The sequence below is a fragment of the Eretmochelys imbricata genome, chromosome 6, assembly GCF_965152235.1.
Source record: "Eretmochelys imbricata isolate rEreImb1 chromosome 6, rEreImb1.hap1, whole genome shotgun sequence".
Lineage (NCBI taxonomy): Eukaryota > Metazoa > Chordata > Testudines > Cheloniidae > Eretmochelys > Eretmochelys imbricata.
The window spans coordinates 17,960,739-17,979,907 of NC_135577.1; positions in this window are offsets into that span (position 1 = coordinate 17,960,739).

Below are 19,169 nucleotides of genomic sequence, written 5' to 3' on the forward strand. Positions count from 1 at the left end.
GACATTCTCAGCACTCCTCTATCTCCAGCAGCCCTCAGGTGTTCCTTGGATTATGGAGGCTTGGTTGCAAAGAGGACTGGAATTTTTTTACTGGCTTCCTGGGTGTCCCTAGCCAATGAGGGTCTCAGTCTGGCCTCCGAGGCCCACACCCCCCAGACACTGAAGATCAGGATGGATTGATTTCACTTCACGTTTTTTGTCTTTGTATTTTTGAATTATTTTCCTAATGAAAGATTGATTCTCGTGAAATTCGTAGAGCTGGCAGACGACAGAACAAGGAGCAATGATCTCAAGTTGCAGTGTGGAAGGCTTGGATATTAGGAAAAACTTTTTCACTGGGAGGGTGGGGATGCCTTTGAATCTGCTAGGATAGGGTCCCCCATCTTCTACTTAGAGCCTATATTTTTTCTTACCTTCTACACAGATGACGATTTCTTTCCACACAATCAATACAGTAATGAAAATAATCCCGAGAATCTCCTCCACACCAACCGTCTCTTGGTCCCCACTGAGAGACCGCGAGATGGAGGCTTGCTGCAGCAAGGCTACAAGGGTCTCCGAGGTTCCCCCTGCCCCGCACCCCTGTCCTGCCGGGCTGTTGTCAAGGGAGCTCTGTGGGGTCACACCCGCCTCATCATCTTTGCCCAATAGGCTGAGTTCCTGCCAAAGGCCTTTGTGAAGTCACTGCCACACTCACCTTTCCCTTGCAGGCCTGATGTCTGCCCCTGGCCAGCCCGGCTGGATGTTTCAGCTGCACCCTGGATCACCCCACTTGCTCATTATTGATTCTGGGGAGCAAGCAGGCCACCCAGGAAAACAGCAGAGTCTATGCCTCACCCCACACTGAGTTTTTCATAGAGGCATCGGTTGTGAAACTATTTGATCTCCTAATCCGGCCTCTATTTCACTGGCTATGACATTTCACACGCTTACCACCATATTAAGCCCAATTGCTTGTAATTCACAAAAAGGTGCCATGGCACCTTCCAGAATGATAACCAATTGTGATGGGAGGATACCAGGAAACAGAGAATCCACCTCTTCCCCAGGCCCTACGCTACCAGCACTCCCAGCTATCTTCGAGACACCACCGACATCCTGGGGAAACTGCAATCCGTCGGTGATCTTCCAGAAAAGGCCATCCTGGCCACTATGGATGTAGAAGCCCTCTACACCAACATTCCACACAAAGATGGACTACAAGCCATCAGGAACAGTATCACCGATAATGTCATGGCAAAGCTGGTGGCTGAACTTTGTGACTTTGTCCTCACCTATAACTATTTCACATTTGGGACAATGTATACCTTCAAATCAGCGGCACTGCCATGGGTATCCACATGGCCCCACAGTATGCCAACATTTTTATGGCTGACTTAGAACAACGCTTCCTCAGCTCTCGTCCCCTAACGCCCCTACTCTACTTGCGCTACATTGATGACATCTTCAACATCTGGACCCATGGAAAAGAAGCCCTTGAGGAATTCCACCATGATTTCAACAATTTCCATCCCACCATCAACCTCAGCCTGGACCAGTCCGCACAATAGATCTACTTCCTGGACACTACGGTGCTAAGAAGGGATGGTCACATAAACACCACCCTATACCGGAAACCTACTGACTGCTATTCCTACCTACATGCCTCCAGCTTTCACCCAGACCACACCACAGGATCCATTGTCTACAGCCAAGCTCTACGATACAACTGTATTTGCTCCAAACCCTCAGACAGGGACAAACACCTACAAGATCTCTATCAAGCATTCTTACAACTACAATACCCACATGCTGAAGTGAAGAAACAAATTGACAGAGACAGAAGAGTACCCAGAATTCACCTACTACAGGACAGGCCCAATGAGGAAAACAACAGAACGCCACTAGCCATCACCTTCAGCCCCCAACTAAAACCTCTCCAACGCATCATCAAGGATCTACAACCTATCTTTAAGAATGACCCATCACTCTCACAGATCTTGGGAGACAGGCCAGTCCTTGCTTACAGACAGGCCCCCAACCTGAAGCAAATACTCACCAGCAACTACACACCACACCACAGAACCACTAACCCAGGAACCTATCCTTGCAACAAAGCCCGTTGCCAACTGTGTCTACATATCTATCCAGGGGACACCATCATAGGGCCTAATCACATCAGCCACACTATCAGAGGCTCGTTCACTTGCACATCTACCAACGTGATATATGCCATCATGTGCCAGCAATGCCCCTCTGCCATGTACATTGGCCAAACTGGACAGTCTCTATGTAACAGAATAAATGGAAACAAATCAGATGTCAAGAATTATAACATTCAAAAACTGGTTGGAGAACACTTTAATCTCTTTGGTCACTCGATCACAGACCTAAAAGTGGCAAGTCTTCAACAAAAAAACTTCAAAAACAGACTCCAAAGAGAGACTGCTGAATTGGAATTAATTTGCAAACTGGATACAATTAGTTTAGGCTTGAATATAGACTGGGAGTGGATGGGTCATTACACAAAGTAAAACTATTTCCCTATGTTTATCCCCCCCCACCCGCTGTTCCTCAGACGGTCTTGTCAACTGCTGGAAATGGCCCACCTTGATTATCACTACAAAAGGTTTTTTCTCCCCCGCTCTCCTGCTGGTAATAGCTCACCTTACCTGATCACTCTCCTTACAGTGGATATGGTAACACCCATTGTTTCATGTTCTCTGTGCATATAAATCTCCACAATGTATTTTCCACTGAATGCATCCAATGAAGTGAGCTGTAGCTCACGAAAGCTTATGCTCAAATAAATGTGTTGGTCTCTAAGGTGCCACAAGTCCTTTTCTGTTTGTTCCAGTGGTTAGTCTCCCTCACTGTCAAAAATGTGTGCCTTACTTCTCATCTGAATTTCTCTGGCTTCAACTGACAGCTGTTGGTTCTTGTTGTGCCTTTCTTGGCGAGTTCGAATTAGCCCTGCCCCGTGAAATACGATCTCCCTGTCCTGCTGGGATCCCTCCAGCCAGGAGAACCCAGTAGGGGCCTCCTAGCTGTTTGTCTGCTGGGCTGGGGATATCAGATGCACCAGAGGCATGCAGAAGTGAATGCACTGCATCAGCCCGGCGTTGGGCTCAGGGGTTTGGCCTTGGCAAGTTCTGCTCCAGCCACGTCTCTGGGTGTCTGGGCTAGGGGCTTCTGACCCCTGTGGCTGCAGACAAGTCTGGGGTGCTGAGCTTAGGACTTTCATGCCCCTCCCCACTGCTCTCGGCACTCTGGGTGTCTGCCCGGCATCTGCAGCTGGGGCTCAGGGCTTCCCTTGCAGTTCCTTCTGGGGCTCAGGGGTTCATTTTTAAGGATGCCCCCAAATTGGTCCTTGCGTTAATTTGCCAGGGGACTAGTAGGTAGGAGCCCCCAGCTTAGGTGCTCTCAGCAGCAGGGACCCATCCGCACATCTTAGAACCTCCTTTCACTTCAGAAAAATTCTTGGCAGCTGCCCTCAGAGACCAGGTCTGAAGGCAGCACAGAAGTGAGCGTGGCAATGCTGTAACCCCCCTACAACAACCTCTGAACTCCCCCACTATCCCATTTTGGTTGGGACTCCCAGCAAACGAAATATCATTGAGATGGACATGTTCCAACGAGAGAATTCAATTAAGAGTAGGATACCAGAGGAGGAAAAATCACTTTTGTCGTGGCAATGAGGGTGGCCCATTTCAAACAGTTGACCAGAAGGTGTCAGTAAGAATAGGGGGAAATTAGTATGGGGGAAGTTAGGACTTTTGGCTGCAGAATTTTATTTCATTTTTTTATGAGATTGTGTCTTTTAGGTTTTCTGGCACACAAGCAGAGAAGTTAGAGAAAAACATAAATGATTCTTGCTGGAAGTTTGCAATGTCTCGCTAATTGTTTCTTAAGACCAGAACAATAACACATAAGAACCCAAAAATGAGAAGGAGAGAATGTAAGCTACTGCCTGTAACAGAGAGGCACAATTCACTGGGTACCTGCTGATTGACTGCTGCTACGCCCCCACTGAGCTGCTTATCATGTAAGTAGGTCCAGGAACCGTGCCCAAAATTTAAAGTCGCAGTATTCAATTTTAACACAACCACAAATACACCAGAGCATCCAAATTTTCTGTTTTACAAGGTCTCTCCTTATTTTGGAACACTGGTTTCTAAACATGCCATCGGGAATTTGAATCAAATTTCAGCTACTAATTAGCATGTGTGTGGAACGATCACTAATGTGCATTCGGTGTTATGCTGTAGGTTTCTTTAGGAAATCTGGGGAAACAGGAGCACTGGGAAAGCCTATTTCCCCCCCACACACAGTGCACATTTGCTGCCCACTGGTGCTGCCTGAGCAGTAGCATTGTGACATCAGAGATAATCCACCACTCAGCACTCCCTGCCTCCAGCTCCTTGTCACACCTGGGGAGAATGACTAGCCCCTGGCTGCCATGGCAACAGCTACCTTTGACAACTGGTTGCCCCCTTCTTACCAGAACATCATCACAGAAAGGAAGTTTGTAATGAAACAGGACCAGATTTGGATAAGCAGGACAGTCTCCTGCTGGGCTCATTTGGGTTTGTACTGTGGTACTGTACAGTGTTTCTTTTCAAAGAGCAATTGTTTGCTACTTTCCTTAGTAAAGGCTCAGTGAAAATAAGAGGCAAAATTCCTGCTCTTTTACTTGGATATTGTTTATCTGCTTCTTACAAATTGAGGATTAGAGCTTAGAACTTTCACTGATACTGAAGTTGCAGAAAATGAGTTTTATTTTAATACAGTTTAATTTAATTACTTTCTATACTCTGATCAACACAGCACTGAGTGGTGAAAAGGGACCTTCACAAAGATAAGAATGGCAATAAAATATGTACTGAAAACAACAGATGAGTAAGAGCTTTATTGTTTAAACAGCACATATATAACAGATGTTCTTTCTATTCAAAAACAAAGGAAATTAAGAAACCAAAAACCCTTCATTTAACACTTCTTAGGTTAGCTTTCATCAATAAATTAAACCATCAAATAATTAGGAAATACAAAGTCAAGGTTTTAAAAAAAGAAAAGGAGTGCTTGTGGCACCTTAGAGACTAACCAATTTATTTGAGCATGAGCTTTCGTGAGCTACAGCTCACTTCATCGGATGCATACCGTGGAAACTGCAGCAGACATTATATACACACAGAGATCATGAAACACCAACACCATCATTCTCCTCCCACCCCACTGTCCTGCTGGTAATAGCTTATCTAAAGTGATCATCAAGTTGGGCCATTTCCAGCACAAATCCAGGTTTTCTCACGCTCCGCCGCCCCCACCCCCCCACAAACTCACTCTCCTGCTGGTAATAGCCCATCCAAAGTGACAACTCTCTTCACAGTGTGCATGACAATCAAGGTGGGCCATTTCCTGCACAAATCCAGGTTTTCTCACCCCCCCCCCCACTCCCATACACACACAAACTCACTCTCCTGCTGGTAATAGCTCATCCAAAGTGACCACTCTTCCTAAAATGTGCATGGTAATCAAGGTGGGCCATTTCTCACCCCCCCCTTTTTTTTTTTCCGGGGACACACACACACACACAAACTCACTCTCCTGCTGGCAATAGCTCATCCAAACTGACCACTCTCCAAGTTTAAATCCAAGTTTAACCAGAACGTCTGGGAGCGGGGGGTAGGAAAAAACAAGGGGAAATAGGCTACCTTGCATAATGACTTAGCCACTCCCAGTCTCTATTTAAGCCTAAATTAATAGTATCCAATTTGCAAATGAATTCCAATTCAGCAGTTTCTCGCTGGAGTCTGGATTTGAAGTTTTTTTGTTTTAAGATAGCGACCTTCATGTCTGTGATTGCGTGACCACAGAGATTGAAGTGTTCTCGACTGGTTTATGAATGTTATAATTCTTGACATCTGATTTGTGTCCATTTATTCTTTTACGTAGAGACTGTCCAGTTTGACCAATGTAAATGGCAGAGGGGCATTGCTGGCACATGATGGCATATATCACATTGGTGGATGTGCAGGTGAACGAGCCTCTGATAGTGTGGCTGATGTTATTAGGCCCTGTGATGGTGTCCCCTGAATAGATATGTGGGCACAGTTGGCAACGGGCTTTGCTGCAAGGATAAGTTCCTGGGTTAGTGGTTCTGTTGTGTGGTATGTGGTTGTTGGTGAGTATTTGCTTCAGGTTGCGGGGCTGTCTGTAGGCAAGGACTGGCCTGTCTCCCAAGATTTGTGAGAGTGTTGGGTCATCCTTCAGGATAGGTTGTAGATCCTTAATAATGCGTTGGAGAGGTTTTAGTTGGGGGCTGAAGGTGATGGCTAGTGGCGTTCTGTTCTTTTCTTTGTTGGATTAAAAGGTTACGAAGTTTAGCATTTTCAGGTTAGCAAATGTCCAAATAAGTGTTGCCGTGGCACCCTTAATTCAGTCCTCTTGTGCCTTTGCCCGATGATGCAGACGTTAATTAATTGATCCCATGTTATTTTTTTCCCTCCCGACCCCTGCCTTATTCAGTGCACAAGAATTCTCTGCTCTGGGGCTGTGTATTGAAGGAGTCTGTTGTCTGTAGGATCCCTGCCTCATTTATTGCAGAGTTAATGTTTCATGGGCAATACTCATTCTGGTATTTCCTAACTTGAGAGTACTGGACTTCGTAGCCTTTGTCCTAATTTTTATGGCTTACTTTACTGAGGAGACCAACCTTTATGACAAAGATGGGTTTTGTTTTGTTTTTTGTTTGTTTTTTGGTGATGTATCCATTATTTATCTGTTCAGTACCAATCGTGTGTGCTTTACAAAACAGAAAGAGTAAGGACACTTCCTAAAACTGTTACTAATTACACCTGGTAGGACACGCACACAAATGCTGCGAATTATACATGGTAGGACATGCACACAAATGCTGTGAATTATACCTGGTAGGACACGCACACAAATGCTGTTACGAATTATACCTGATAGGTCACGCACAGTTCGAATCTAGGCTGAGGCACATAAACAAAGTCCACAACTGCAGAGTTCCCACAAAACACCAAGTTTATTATGCTCGAGCGTGGTGACCCCCTGCTAGCCAGGAGGGGTCCCCGAATACAGATTATACAAAGGTTATATACTTTTTAGCAAAGCATATTGCCCTCCTGCATCGGAAACCTTAGCCAATAAACAAACCCTTTTCTTATCTACCACCTATCCCTGCTTTGTGCATTCCTCATGCTAAACCAGTATGTTAATTACACAGCATGGTCCTAAAGCCATGCATCAGGAACTTTTATTATCAGGATGGGAGGCCTCACATCACAGGCCAGAAGATAGGGAGTTAGAGACTGACAAAAATCAGATACTCTGAGTCAAGGCAGGCTGGAGACAAGGAGGAGGATTTTCACGGATGCAGTGTCTAAGGAACACTTCTCCTGGTGCATGATGTGCTTGCTTTTAGACAATGGTGGGCCCCAAACCAAAATGGAGTCACATGTGCTAACTTTTCCTTAACAATACAAAGACCATATGATCTAAGGAAGACGGACACATACAAAGAAAGCAGGATATGTAAGGACTACTAATTTCTTTCTTTCTTTCTTTCTTTCTTTCTTTCTTTCTTTCTTTCTTTCTTTCTTTCTTTCGATGAATAGTTGTCACAAATATAAAGGGAAGGGTAAACCCCTTAAAAATCCCTCCTAGCCAGAGGGATAATCCTCTCACCTGTAAAGGGTGAAGAAGCTAAAGGTAACCTCACTGGCACCTGACCAAAATGACCAATGAGGAGACAAGATACTTTCAAAAGCTGGGAGGAGGGAGAAAAACAATGGGTCTGTGTCTGTCTGTATGCTGCTTTTGCCGGGGACAGAACAAGAATGGAGTCTTAGAACTTTTAGTAAGTAATCTAGCTAAGTATGTGTTAGATTATGATTTCTTGAAATGGCTGAGAAAAGAGCTGTGCTGAATAGAATGACTATTCCTGTCTGTGTGTCTTTTTTGTAACTTAAGGTTTTGCCAAGAGGGATTTTTCTCTATGTTTTGAATCTAATTACCCTGTAAGGTTTCTACCATCCTGATTTTACAGAGGTGATTCCTTTACTTCTATTAAAAGTCTTCTTGTAAGGAAACTGAATGCTTTTTCATTCTTCTAAGATCCAAGGGTTTGGGTCTGTGTTCACCTATGCACATTGGTGAGGATTTTTACCAAACCTTCCCCAGGAAGTGGGGTACAAGGGTTGGGAGGATTTTGGGGGGGAAAGACGTGTCCAAACTCCATTCTTTCAGAATCCCAGATAAAGTTTGGTGGTGGCAGTGGAAATCCAAGGGTAAAATAATTTTGTCCCTTGGGGAAGTTTTAACCTAAGGTGGTAAAAGTAAGCTTCAGAAATTTTCAATTTCAGTCATTTCAGATTTACTGCACACTGGAAAGGCCATGACCACATTATAGAGGAAGAATAACATATTTAAAATAGGGTTCAGAGTAGCAGCCGTGTTAGTCTGTATTCGCAAAAAGAAAAGGAGGACTCGCGGCACCTTGGAGACTAACCAATTTATTTGAGCATATAAATAAATTTGTTAGTCTCTAAGGTGCCACAGGTATTTAAAATACTTAATTTTAAAACAATGTTTAATTTTTAATGCTGAACTCATCAATTTCATTTAAGGTCAGGTAGGATGGGTATCTGAGGTGGACACACATTGAGTATATATCCCAAACAATTCAGAAAAGCCAATTTTGGGAAAAAGCAGTCCAAAATATTTCTGTGTCCAGTGTATCCATAAGCATATTTTTAAAGAAATAATGTATTGAGGTTGAGCTGCTAAAAGCACGTTCTCTACCTGTTGATTTGAACCCATCACTTTTCTCTTTGAATCCCTCTGCTCACTCCTAATCTGATATTCAATCAGATTTAAATTATTGGTCACCTTTTCAAGGAAACTCCGTCTCCTACCTAGATGAGCTTTACCGTTGTAAAGAATTCCATTTCACTGTGGCAGACAAGAGTAAATGTTGACCACAGTCTTTGTCCTGTAGCGTTAGTTGATTTTTTAGATACACTAGGCCAAGGCCATTGAGCACCTTGAAGATAAAGACCAAGATTTTGAACTTGAATGCTACTGCATTTCAATCCTTGGAGGGTTCACTTGGTGCATGGGGAATGGGATTTTTTTTAATCATGAGGCATTTGTGTTTCATCAAAGCAGAAAATCTTCTAGAAAGGAACAGCTGTTGTGTTGTGTCCTCCAAACATTACTCCTGGAGGAATTCTGTACTACTGTAGGCATGCATAATTAATGAGCCATGCAGATCTTTAATTTTTTGTGTCGAAAAAAAGGCTTCTGCCAAAATGTTGCTGCATTCCACCTTTTGCCCACCAGAGGGCACTGTGTCACAAGAACAGCAGCAGATACCCACAGAAAATAATAATTACCAGCGGGCGGGGGGGAGCACAGGAGAAAACCTTTTGTAGTGATAATCAAGGTGGGCCATTTCCAGCAGTTATCAAGAAAGGTTTTCTTCCCCCTCCCCCCCCACTCTCCTGCTGGTAATAGCTCATCTTAAGTGAATGTGTGTGATAACACCCATTTTTTCATGTTCTGTGTGTACATAAATCTCCTCACTGTATTTTCCACTGAATGCATCCAATGAAGTGAGCTGTAGCTCACGAAAGCTTATGCTCAAATACATTGGTTAGTCTCTAAGATGGCACAAGGACTCCTTTTCTTTTTGCAAATACAGACTAACACGGCTGCTACTCTGAAACCTGTCAATATTCCTAGAGATTATTCTCAGATTTCTGACAAGCATAGGGTTGTCTGCAGTGTAGTTGTAGCTGGGTAGATCCCAGGATATTAGAAAGCCAATGTGGGTGAGGAAATATCTTTTCTTAGACCAACTTCTGTTGGTGAGAGTGACAAGCTTTTGAGCCACAAAGAGCTCTTCTTCAGGTCTGGGAACATTACTCCCAATGTCAGAGCAAAATGCAAGATGGAACACATTGTTTAGCATAAGTAGTTAGCACATATTGTAAGGGACCATTCAAAGTAGAGTGGGCCATTAGCACCTCTGCAATCATAGGAAAAAAAGAGGGGGTTAGTGGATTAAATTGGAGAGAGTCCAGCGAAGGGCAACAAAAATGAATTGGGGATCTGGAACACATGACTTATGAGGAGAGGCTGAGGGAACTGGGATTGTTTAGTCTGCAGAAGAGAAGAATGAGGGGGGATTTGATAGCTGCTTTCAAGTACCTGAGAGGTGGTTCCAGAGAGGATGGTTCCAGACTATTCTCAGTGGTAGAAGAGGACAGGACAAGGAGTAATGGTCTCAAGTTGCAGTGGGGGAGGTTTAGGTTGGATATTAGGAAAAACTTTTTCACTCGGAGGGTGGTGAAACACTGGAATGTGTTGCCTAGGTAGGTGGTGGAATCTCCTTCCTTAGAAGTTTTTAAGGTCAGGCTTGACAAAGCCCTGGCTGGGATGATTTAATTGGGGATTGGTCCTGCTTTTGAGCAGGGGGTTGGACTAAATGACCTCCTGAGGTCCCTTCCAACCCTAATATTCTATGATTCTATGATTACAGATTGTTTTAATAAACCATAAATCTAGTGTCTCTGTTCAATCCATGATGTCCATGATCCACGATTTGGTGTCCAGCAGAGTAATGAACGTAAGCTCCCTGGTTCTTCTTTTGAAAATGCTGTGCAAGTTTCCTTTGAGGATTGGGACTGATAGGTCAGATATAGAGTGATTACTTTAAGAAAAGTGTTCACCCACAGGTGGTAGGGTGTTTTTGTCTTTTATCATTTTCCTGTGTATATTCATTTGAGTGTATAGTGGTTATCCATGTCATCCATATAATCATTATTCGGGCATTTAGTGCACTGGATGAAGTATGCTACATGTGATAGGCATGTATAAGATCCTGGGATCTTGAAAGGTGTTTTGTGTGGAGTGTTGATCATTATAGTAATGGAGATATGTCTGCAAGTTTTGCATCTATTGTTCTGGCAGAGTCTGGTGCTGCTTTGAGTGGGTGTGTCCTGGTCTGTGGGGAGCTTCCTCTTGATGACGAGTGTTACCTGGGGTTTTCAGAACCCACAGCAGGGGCAACTTAACTATTTCACTCCATGCAGTGTCAGGAATCAATCAATAGGAACACAGCACTTCTGTCTGATCAAGGATTAAATGCAAGTAAGTATGCTCTTATCTAACACTGCAGTTTATTAGATTTAAGCATACAGAGACATAAGCAATAGGTTTAGACCATCCCAGATATTTTTCCTAACATCTGGAATGGTATTGAGTAATTAACAGCAGGTTTGTAGTGGCCAGTTGCTCACCCACCGGGGAGAAAGGGTGTCAGAAAAAAGTGTCTCAAGATGGCTTCAGAGGACTGCTCCATAATATACTCTATTAGCTAATCTTTTATAACTAACTTCTACAAAACACATAGGTCATAATGACCCCAACTGGATCATCTCTTTTCTAACTTTCAGTCAACTTTTCATATCAGAGGTGCCTAGATTCAAAGTTTTCCAACCACCAAGGTTTTCAGTCTCAGTTTTTTACTTGTCTGTCCCCTCCTCCCATTCTGATTAGCAAAAACTATCTGCTAGATATGACCTCGCTTCTAAAAGCCTGTCTCCAAATTAACCCTTAACTATGTGGTGTTCTATTTCATTAATTCCTATTGGCAGAACGCACATAATATGGTTGCAATTAGTTTGATCACATAATGGGGCATACACATCCCTCAAACCAGGGCAACAATGAGTTTGAAGAGATTGTTCGAAGACCAGAAGAGATGATTCTTGAAATATTTCTTTCATGATGGGGTACCCATCGAGTATGGGTTGTAGTTGTTTACACCCATTGGTGGTTACACTAGCTTTAGTGTATGGGTTCCAGTGTGGGGTGGTAGGTGACAAATAGGGGTATGCAGTCAGAAGGGGGTTTATTTCTGTATTGAAGCAGGTTCTCCTGGGGTATTTGGGTGGCCTGTTGCATGATGCAATCTACTTCTCTGATGGAGTGTCCTTGTTTGGTGAAGGTGGTTTTAAGTGACCATACTGGGTGGCCATACTGGGTCAGACCAAAGTCCATCTAGCTCAGTATTCTGTCTTCTGAGAGAGGCCAATGCCAGGTGCTTCAGAGGGAATGAATAAAAAAGGTAATCATCAAGTGATCCATCCCCTGTCACCCATTCCCAACTTCTTCGTAAGAAGACATATAACCATCACTGATAAAGTCTGCAGATGACACAAAAATTCAGGGGAATAGAAAGTAATGAAAAGGACAGGTCACTGAAACTGAGTGACCTGGATTGCTTGGGAAATGGGGTGAAAACAAACAACCCATGTTAGAACACGGTTATATGTAAATGTATACATGTAGAGACAAAGAATGTTTGCCATACTTCCAGGATGGGGGGGACTCTATCCTGGGAACCAGTGACTCTGAAAAAGATTTGGGACCCTGGTGGATAATCAGCTGAACATGTGCTCCCAGGTCACTCTGTGGTCAAAAAGGCTAAGGTGATCCTGGGATGCATAAACAGCAGGAATATCAAGTAGGAGAAGAGGGGTTATTTTACTTCAATATTTGGGACTGGGTAATGTGATACAGGAGGGCCAGGGAGCAGTGGGAGAGTGGTCCTTTTGAGCGCTGGGATGTGGCCGAGCACTAGTTTGCCCACTGTTAAAAGCTCCTCCCCCAGCCTAGGGAGGAGCTACTGAAGCAGAACCCAACCAAGTTCAGGGGACAACAAAGGCAATAACAGGAACATGTGGGGGGGGGTCAAAAGGCCAAAACTAGGGAACCAGAAGGGGACACCGAGCAGAGAATCCCGCACAGCACCCACTGCTCCTCGAAGGTGTCGAGAGAGCCGGAGGACACTGCCCAGAGGAACTCTGCCTGGATACGTGAGCAGATAAAAGAATGAAAGACAGCCCCATAGTCGCAGGGCCCCCACTCTGCCAACCTCCTCTCCCTGGTGTTATGAATGGACACCTTGGTCATGGCTAGGAGGAGGTTGACGAGGTAAATAAACAAGTGCGGGGAAAAGTGCATCCAGAACCTCAATAAGAGCTGGAAGAGGGGCTGCAGACTGGTGCACTAAAGAAACACATGCGCCAGGTTCTCCCTTATGCCACAGAAGGAGCAGGCTTCAGGGAGAAAGTGAAGTGCACCAAGGACATGCCCGTGTTCACGGCTCCATGGAGGAGTCGCCAGCTGATATCCCCGGCAGGCCACAGAACTAAGATGGAATATAAGCTGGCCCACCAGGGTTCCCCACCCTCCGCTGCTGGTAAAAGTTCCCGCCACTTGGTAGCTGGGTGGGACACAAGGGTGGGGAAATGCTCCCAGCACTGGCAGCTACTCCCCTGGTCAGGGTGGGTTTTTTTGCAGCACTGGGAGAGCTCTTTCCCAGTGCTGGTGCTGCGACTACACAGCCACGTTAAAGCGTTGCCACGCTTGGTGGTGAAGACATCCCCTAAGTCCAGACAAGGGTGAGGGCACAGTGCCCCTCTTGCTTTGCCTTCATTCAGATGGGAGGCAGTAATTTAGGGCAGGCATCTAACAGCAGAAAATTAACAGAACCCCACGATGGCTCAGCTGTGCTGGCTGACACGTTCCGTGTGAGAGAGCAGAGAACCACATCTCCATCCATTCCCCTCCCACCTTCAGCCATGGACACACAGTCCTTTCCTCCAGCTCTCGACACAGCTCCAGGGATTTATGCCTCTTCTTCCTGCCCCTTGTCAAATTGAGAGAGAGGAAACTTGTCCCTGAAGCGGTTTCCAGAGCCCAGGTGCCAGTTCTGCTTCTAGAGAGCTTCTCCTGTGGTTTGCGGGCAGGGATGTCCTGCTCTGAGGGGCCAGTGCTGATGGGACACCTCCCCAGCTGCAAAGGGAGGTTACTGGGGGGCAAGGAGAGGCCCTTCTGGCCTATGCTATGGAAGGACTGGGGGAACAGGAATATCTGGGAGGACCATGGGAGAGAAGGAATGGTGGGGGCAGCTATAACCTCTGTAAATGCCCCCGCCATTAATGTCATGCATCCTTAGTCAGGAGTTCTCTCCCTGATGATTGGCCCATGGTACAAGAGATCCTTAGTTCAATCACTGGGGATCCCCGTCACTGATGATCTTTGTGAAAGGCAAAGGAGGCCTTTGCAGCTGAGCTAGGATCTGTGCTCTTTCTCCCTCCCCACCTACGACTGCAGTTTCTTCTTCTCTCCACCTCCTACGAGGAGGTCAAATATATCCCGTCCATTTATAGCCACCTTTGAAGTTCAGCTGTGGACAAAGCACCCTTTCAGTTAGGCTAAATATGGGAGCAATTAAATACCCCATGGTTTAGTGGGAGCAAAAACAACAGAACCCACCACCCAAGGCATGGACCAGCATGGCAAGGCCTGAGTAGTAGGTGAGACAAGCAGGCTGAGGAGAACCCTAGGACTGATTGCAAAAATGCAGGGCCTGGGGAATGGATTTATGTTGCAGATAACTATCGAAAGGAATAAGGAAGCCAGCAGAAACCCAGAGAAGCCTTGGTAATGTGGCTGTGGAGGAAGCCAAGAAAAAGCCCTTTGTTAGGGCACAGGACTGGCTACAAGCAAGTTTGCATTTCTACTGTGTTCAGGGAAACAGAGCTGTGTGCACCTTCTTCTTAAGTAAACAAGATTGTACCAAGAAATACGGGACATTTATAATCAATTTCTCCTCTTAATGAAAACAACCTGGAGAGGCCCCGAATACTGCTAAGCACTTGGGCCGAGAGGCAACACTCTAAAGAAATACAGTACACACAAAAAATGCCTTTAGCTTGAACTGCAACACAAAACCTTAACTCTCAATTCATACTTCCCCCACACAAAAAGAATAGATCATGTATCTTCACGTTTCTAGAAAGCTCATGTTTAATGTTGCTGATGTCACAGTTAAAGTTTGTGTTACAGTTGGAGGTAGTGGGCAGTAGCCTGTGGAATCGCCAGGTCCATCAATAAGATTGATTAACACAATCTGTGGGTTTTAAGGCTTGATAGAGAAGCCTCCGAGTCTAAGGCCAGCCATGCTCTCTGGTTTATTTGGGCAGATCCTCTCAAGCCTGCTTGTGACACCCCCCCGCCCCCCACAGGGCCACAGACCCCCCAGTTGAGAATGACTGTGGTAGAATAGATCCCTGTCAGCCGAAAGAGCTGAGGCTTTGTCTTGAGTTTTCTACACTCAATTACTGTGCTTGAGTCAGCCTCTCTCACATGAGAAGAGCCACACTGTGAATAAACAAAGGTCCTGCTGTGTCCAAGCTGGCACTGCACTCACTCAGGTGGGGCACTGAGACTTTTAGGAGCTCATCCCAAGGCTCTTTGCACAGCAGTGAGCTGAGCCACTGTATGGATTCTTTCCCAGTGGATGGTGGGAGAACTTGTCTGTCCTTTCTTGGGACACAGGGGGAAGAGTGGGAAGGCATTGGAGAATTAGAAGCACTCAAGTGCAGCTAGCTTGCATCCATACTACAGAAAGATCATGTTAGCTCATGAGTTGTGCTAACTTAGGCTTTAGCCTGTGCCCCGAGAGGCCAGCTCACTTGAGTTATTAGCAGCACATCTTAAGGGTTTTTCTGTGTGGACAGGAGTCGAGTTAGGGCAATGCATAAGGTGTAGCTCGAGTTAACTCGGCATCTCCTTTTGAATCTGAGCAATATTATCTGCAGAATACAATGAAAATACTTCACTCTCACAAGCCCCATTCACACCTGGCAGTGCCAATCTCTTCTAACCATGTTCACTGCCACTACAGAACAAAGGGCGATAAGAGGACATTGTCTTGGGGAAGGTCTGTCTCCTCCGGCTCTCTGGTTTGTAGAAAGTCTAATTCCAACTCGGGATTTATGCCACCTTTCTCCCACAGCTTTGGGGCTCGCAGAGTCTGTGATTCCTGATTTAATACCTCCATCAAGATAAACAGAAGAGAAATAAGTTATTTAATGACTAATTCTCTTCAATCACATCCTGTTTTGTATGTGTTTGTTTTATTCAATACACTGCACCTGCCACCAGGGCCGGCCCACAACATTTTGGCACCTCAGGCATTAGGGTGACCAGATGTCCCAACTTTATAGGGCCAGTGCCGACTTTTGGGTCTTTTTCTTATATGGGTTCCTATTACCCCCCACCCCCTCTCCTGATTTTTCACATTTGCTGTCTGGTCACCCTATCAGGCGGGGAGCTCAAATGACACCCCCATGCCCCCTTGCTTGGGCCAAAACTTGGAAAGGTCTCAATTCTGCCTTCTTTCTGTTCTACTCCACCCATGGTACTGCTCTGCTACCTACCCCAATAAAGGAGAACTAACAACTTTAAATGCCTTGTTCAAAAATTGTCAGTACACTTTACTATGCAGACAAGAAAAGTTACATTTGCTGTTCAGGCATTTGAAAGTTAACACTGGCATTCTGATGTTTGAATAATCAAAGTGGTGCTTCCGTGCCTTCTTGGTTGCAGAGATTTGAACTGCTTCTGCTTCCTGAAGGTCCACAGTCTGGGCAAACTGATACTCTATTGAGGTGGTTGCAAGGCCGACTAGCCTCTCCTGGGTCATTGTGGAGCGTAGATGTGTTTTTACTAATTTCAGCTTGGAGAAGCTGTGTTCTCCCCTGGCAGCTGTTACAGGAAGTGTTAGAAGTATGCACAGAGCAACAAAATAATTTGGAAAGATGGTGGTCATCTTATTTGTGCACGTATATTCCAGAACAGCCTTTGGAGTTGATCCTGTTGAATGTATCTGAAAAGGGCTTTCAGTTCATCACCTATATCACTTGCATCAATATCGCACATGTCGTCATGTGTCAACACGGTCTCTAGTGCCCTGCATTGCTGGTTTAGGTCTTCTTCCGGTACAGTGAGGAGTTTGGGAACATCCTATAACATCCCAAATATGCTGCTGTGATCCTTGAGCTGCATGAAACGTTCTGCAACTGATTGTATCGCACAGTCTAGCACCCGGTTAAAGAATTCAGCTTTGAATTGTTGTTTGGGGTCTCTTATGAGATTCTCCCGTGCCTCATATACAAAATGTCGTCTTCTTCGGTGACTCTTGTATTCTTGAAGGGTGGGGAAATAGCTTAAGTGGGAAGCTCCTCTACCCATTTCTGCGCACTCTTCAGAACGTTTTGAAATCCCTCATCTGGCCAGAAGGAGTGTAGGTGGCTGCAGCGGCAGAGGAGCCAGCCAACAGAGCTGGAGACAGGGGAGGTTGAGGGGGAGTTCTGCTGGAGGAGAAGGACTGAGGTGAGAAGGCAAAGACAGACACAGAGGCAGCAGTGGTGGTGACCCAAGCGGTGGAGGACACAATGAAAAACTCATGTTTTCTTCCACACTATGGATAGAGCCCTCTTTAATGTTTTTAATGAAGTAAATACTCATGGGAACTGTGCGCTCATGGGAGACTTTAACTTCCCAGATATAGACTGGAGGACAAGTGCTAGTAATAATAATAGGGCTCAGATTTTAATAGATGCGATAGCTGATGAATTCCTTCATCAAGTAGTTGCTGAACCAACAACTGGGGATGTCATTTTAGATTTGGTTTTGGTAAGTTGTGAGAACCTCCTAGAAGAAATTGTTGTAGGGGACACCCTGGGTTCCAGTGATCATGAGCTAATTCACCTTAACCTGAAGGGAAGGATAACAAAAAATAGATCTGTGAGTAGGGTTTTTGATTTCAAAAGGGCTAACTTTAAAAAAATTAAGGACATTAGTTAGGGAAGTGGATTGGACTGAAGAACTTATGGATCTAAAGGCAGAGGAGGCGTGGGATTCCTGCAAGTCAAAGTTGCAGAAGCTGTCAGAAGCCTGCATCCCAAGAAAGGGGAAAAAATTCATAGGCAGGACTTGTAGACCAAGCTGCATGAGCAAGCATCTCAGAGAGGTGATGAAGACAAAGCAGAAAGTATACAGGGATTGGAAGATGGGAGGGATCAGCAAGGAAAGCTACCTTATTGAGGTTAGAACATGTCGGGATAAAGTGAGAAAGGCTAAAAGCCATGTAGAGTTGGAGCTTGCAAAGGGAATTAAAACAAATAGTAAAAGGTTCTATAGCCATATAAATAAGAAGAAAACAAAGAAAGAAGAAGTGGGACAGTTAAACACTGAGGACTGAGTGGAAGTTAAGGAGAATCTTAGAATCATAGAATATCTAGGCATGGCCCAATATCTAAACAAGTACTTTGCCTTTGTCTTTAATGAGGATCTTAGGGTAATGGTAGCATGACAAATGGTAATGAGGCTATGGAGGTAGAGATTACCATATCCGAGATAGAAGCCAAACTTGAACAGCTGAATGGGACTAAATGGGGGGCCCAGATAATCTTCATCCAAGAATATTAAAGGAATTGGCACATGAACTTGCAAGCCCATTAGCAAGAATTTTTAATGAATTTGTAAACGCAGGGGTTGTACCACATGACTGGAGAATTGCTAACATAGTTCCTATTTTTAAGAAAGGAAAACAAGTGATCCGGGTAACTACAGGCCTGTTAGTTTGACATCTGAAGTATAGAAAAAAATTTGAAGGAGAAAGTAGTTAAGGACATTGAGGTCAATGGTAAATGGGACAAAATACAACATGGTTTTACAAAATGTAGATCATGCTAGACCAACCTGATCTCCTTCCTTGAGACAGTAACAGATTTTTTAGACAAAGGAAACACAGTGGATCTAATTTAGCTAGATTTCAGTAAGGCGTTTGTTACGGTACCAGATGGGGAATTATTAGTTCAAGAATAATAATTATTAGAGAGGGTCCTATTGAAAGGTGAACTGTCAGGCTGGAGGGAGGTTACCAGTGGAGTTCCTCAGGGATCGGTTTTGGGACCAATCTTATTTAATCTTTTTATTACTGACCTCGGCACAAAAAGTGAGTGTACACTAATAATGTTTGTGTATGACACAAAGCTGGGAGGTATTGCCAATTCAGAGAAGGACTGGGATATCATACAGGAAGACCTGAATGACCTTGTAAACTGGAGTAATATTAATAGGATGAAAATTAATAGTGAGCAGTGTAAGGTCATGCATTTAGGGATTAATAACAAGAATTCTAGTTATAAGCTGGAGATGCATCAATTGGAAGTAACAGAGGAGGAGAAGGCCCTTGCAGGATTGGTTGACCGCAGGATGACTATGGGCCACCAATGTGA